At 59.3% G+C, this 3,966-nt stretch overlaps 1 protein-coding gene across 3 annotated transcripts in view; it reads right to left on the bottom strand.

The window, feature by feature from the left end:
* COL6A2 (collagen type VI alpha 2 chain) overlaps positions 1–3,601 on the bottom strand; it is a 36,997-nt gene extending 33,396 nt beyond the window's left edge. For 2 of the 3 annotated variants that reach the window (XM_055086476.1, XM_055086478.1), the window contains exon 1: positions 3,515–3,601. The gene's annotated coding sequence lies outside the window, so the exon portion shown is untranslated. Of the gene's footprint in view, positions 1–2,469; positions 2,586–3,514 lie in introns of those variants that run through there. The other variant, XM_055086477.1, reaches the window with a different exon arrangement.
* Between the last annotated feature and the right edge of the window lie 365 nt (positions 3,602–3,966).

Raw genomic sequence — 3,966 nt, 5'->3', positions numbered from 1 at the left:
TCCCCCGCATCGGCAGGCGGACTCTCAACCACTGCGCCACCAGGGAAGCCCTAGAGGAGCATTTTGAATGTTGCTCCACTGTGACGTGTTGTAATAGCCACTCCTCGAAGTAGCAAGAGAGATGAAGCGGGGAAGGAAGTGAGCTTTAAGATACCAGTGGTGAGTGGGGGTAGAACCGAATGGAAACTGGAGGAAGAGAGAATGAAGAATAAAGAGAAAAGAAAGAGAAGGAAGCCTAAACAAGCAAAGAAAACACATCATGTTTGTGGAAATCAAAATTACGATGAGATAGCACCTTACACTTAATAGGATGGACAGTATCAGAAAACAAGAAATGTTGGAGAGTGGGAAATTAGAATTGTTGGTGGGAATGTACAAATGTAGAGCTGTATGGAAAATAGTATGGTGGCTCCTCAAAGAATAAAAATAGAATTACCATATGATCTACCAGTTCTACTTCTGGGGATATACAGACTCAATGGAATTGAAAGTTGGGTCTCAAAGAGATATTTGTACAACAATGTTCATAGCAGTATTACTCAGAATAACTAAAATGTGGAAGCAACTCAGGTGTCCATCGATGGATGAATGGATAAGCATAATGTGGTCCATCTATACAATGGAATATTATTCAGCCTCGAAAAGGCAGGAAATTCTGACACATGCTATGACATGGATGAAACTTGAGGACATTATACTGAGTGAAAAAAGCCACACACAGGAAGACAAATACTGTATGATTCACTTATATGAGGTACTTAGAGTATCTCAGAAATCACAGTGACAGAAAGTAGAATGGTGGTTGCCAGGGGCTAGGGGAGGGGGGATTGGGGAGTTAGTGTTTAATGGGACAGAGCTTCAGTTTTGCAAGATGAAAAGAGTTCTGGAAATGGATGGTGGTGATGGTATCACAATATGAAGGTACTTAATAGCACTCAACTCTACATTTAAAAATGATTCAGATGGTAGATTTTATGTTACGTGTATTTAACCACAATTTTAAAAAATTAGGGGAAAAAAATCTCTTACAAAGTAGTAAAAAATGAGCAGCCATTAGGCAGATGGGGAAATCATAACCAGGAAAGTAACAGTAGTACAAATGGTCAGTGATCGAGCGGCATAAAAACCAAGGACATGCAGACAAACCAAAAAGGCACCATCCCTCATCTATGAAACTGGCAAACTGGACAGAAAACCAGACACTGTCCACAGCCAGAGCACCAGGGCCCGTCTCCACTCCTCTGGTGGCTCTGACAACAGGTTTGGAAGCCTTGACACTTTTCAGAACTTTTGACCCAGACTCTGCTCTCCAAGGAGCAGCCCCCCACAGCTGGATGCCCACTCCCCGTCTGCCCGTCACAGGGTCTACAGTGGGCCCCCGCAGGCTACTCGCTGGCGGGGCGTGGGGCTGCCGGCCTGTTCCGGTCTCCGGGCGGATCCGCACCCGGTCTTTGCAGGGTGTTGCTTTCTGATTTGGCCCAATCCCAGCACGTGCTTCAGGGCGGGGCCGGCCCCCCAGGTCCTGTTCAGTGAGCAGCACTCCAGAAACCCTGCTTCTTTGCAGGGGTGCCCCACACCAGGGCCCCCTGGCTGTGAACAAATGTTTGAAAGGAGCCACAGGAAGGAGAGACTCACTGGAACACGGGTCCGTGTTAGAAGGAAAAGAATCAAACTATTTGAGTTTTTCTCAAAATACTCACAAGAGCTAGGTTTCCCAGCATTGTAAAGCACTCGTGGCCGCAAACACGGTCTCCTTATACCCTGTGTACCTGGAGACCTTGTTCTACAGATGAAAAAGCAACGCCAGAGAGGAGGCTGGGCTTGGCCCACACCCTCTGCTGAGGCCCCGGGAAGACCCCTGGGCCCTGCTCCTCTCCCAGGCACCGGCCCATCCCAGGGAGCTCATCTGACACCTGAGGGACCTCAGGCGGGCCTGCTGCACAACAGAGCTACCTGTGCTGGCTGGCGATGCAGTCTGCTGGGCGTGGCTCTGCCCTGCCTGGCGCAGGGCCGCGCTCCACCCGACCAGGTGAGGTGACCCAGCGGCTGGAGCCTGGCTTTCACCTGGATGCTGCCTTCCCTGTAGTTTCCAATGTGGACATGCCCAACAACCGCCCCCAACCTGCCACGGTCTTCACAGGCCTCCCAGGTCACTTTCATCAGCCCAGGGTGGCAGCTTCCCAGTGGCCCACTGAGACCCACGTCCTGCCAAGGGGACACATCTGCGCCCCTTGCATCCGGCCCGTCCAGTCACCTATGCCCCGGGGGCCCAGGCCCTCTCCCCCGCCCAGCTCTCCTGCCTCGGAAGGACAGAAAGAAAGGCAGACCACTTCCCTCCCTCCTGGGAGCCTCCAGGGCCCGTCCAGCCTCCCGGCCCTGGTGAGGCAGACTGGGAATAAACCCCAACGTAAGATGGCCTCCAAGCCAGAACTCCTTTACTGGAAACAAAACGCAGGGAAATCTGTGTACCTCAAGCCTCCTTCTTTTTGGGTGTCCTGCTACAAGTGTAGATCCTTCCCTTGGGGCCAGTTGGGTGACCTGGAGGTGTGGGGGCCATCAGCTTTCTCCCTGGGTTCAAAGGACCATTCTCCGGGCCCCGGGCAGGATGGCAGGCACCCCAGGGCGCTGCCTTGCCGTTTATGATTGTCGTTACCAGCATCAGCTGATACTCTCAGCGGCTGACCTCCCCACCCCCTCAGTGGGCGCTGGGCCCTGTTCCGGCTCTGCTGGGCCCGTGAGGAGCCCTGGGGCGGTGTGGGGCCCGACCAGCAGGGGGGCCGCCCTGGCACAGTCCGCCTGGCCTCCCACCTCCCTCCCTGTGTCCTGCTCAGCGCCCCTAGTCTCCCTTAGCAGACTTTGTCGGGGGGATGCCCGTGCGCCCCTCCCGCCTCAGAGGAATAGGGGCAGGCTGGGCTCCTGCTGACTCCTGGGGAGGGTGGGGTGTGACCTGTGCTCTCCCCCTCCCTGCTCACCCTGCTTCCGGGTAGCAGAGACCCCCCTCCACCCCTGTAGCCCGAGTGCCCGGGAAGCTGGCCCCTCAGAGCTCATTCTAGGGGCCAGTCCTTCCAGGGGGAGGAGGGACATCCGCTCCCTCTCAGCCGAGCGGAGGAGGGGGGCCAGCACCCTTGGGGACCCTGTGCTCAGTTCCGTGTGTGTGTGGGGGGTCCTCCCATGCGAGTGAGCTGGGCTCCTGAACCTCCGGAGATGTCCCCGGGCCCGAGACAGAACCAAGTCTCCCAGGAGCGGCCAAGGGTCTGGCTGCAGATGGGGACCCGGGCAGGGACGGCAGGCGCCGTGACCTCAGCACCGCGCCGGGAACCGGGAGCCCAGCTCGGCCCCAGGAGGGGCGGGGACATACGGACGGGCCCCCGCGCGAGGCGCCCCAGGCGCGGGCCCGGGGGCTCCGAGCGAGGCCGGCGGTGGAAGTGGGGGCACCGCGGCGGGCGCGTCCCCCGGCGAACGCCAAGTCCCCGCGTCCCGGCGCCGAGGCGGACCGCGCTGCCCAGGGCCTTACCTGACCGCGCGTCGGGCGCCCTCGCCGGACTCTTCCCGAGCGCAGAGGCTCCGGGTCCAGTTGGTACGAGACGGCGCCCGCCGAGTGGGCAGGGGGAGGGGCCGCTGCTAGACCACGCCCCCGCCCCGCCCCGCGCCCCCAGAGGCCACCGGGAGGCGCTGCGGTCCCGCGCATGGAGGCGGGGCGGGGCCACAGGCGACCCGAGGGGCCGGGAGGGGCCGGGAGGGGCCCGGAGGGGGCAGGGTTCGGGGAGTCGGGGGACGGGGCGGGAGAGCGGCCCCTCGAAGACAGGACCCCTCCCCGCCCTCGGACTGCTGCTCCGACTGGACGCCCGCCCACCTCCCTGCCTGCTGCCCGCCCCCGCCCATTTCCCCGCGACCTGCGGGTCTACTCCGGGGCCTGGGGCGCCTGGGACTCCCCACTCACTCGCCCCTTGGAGGAGCAGTCCTGGG

Source organism: Physeter macrocephalus, chromosome 8 (assembly GCF_002837175.3).
Source record: "Physeter macrocephalus isolate SW-GA chromosome 8, ASM283717v5, whole genome shotgun sequence".
Taxonomy (NCBI): domain Eukaryota; kingdom Metazoa; phylum Chordata; class Mammalia; order Artiodactyla; family Physeteridae; genus Physeter; species Physeter macrocephalus.
The sequence above is the reverse complement of the archived record's forward strand: the minus strand, read 5'-3'. Positions and strand labels throughout refer to the sequence as shown.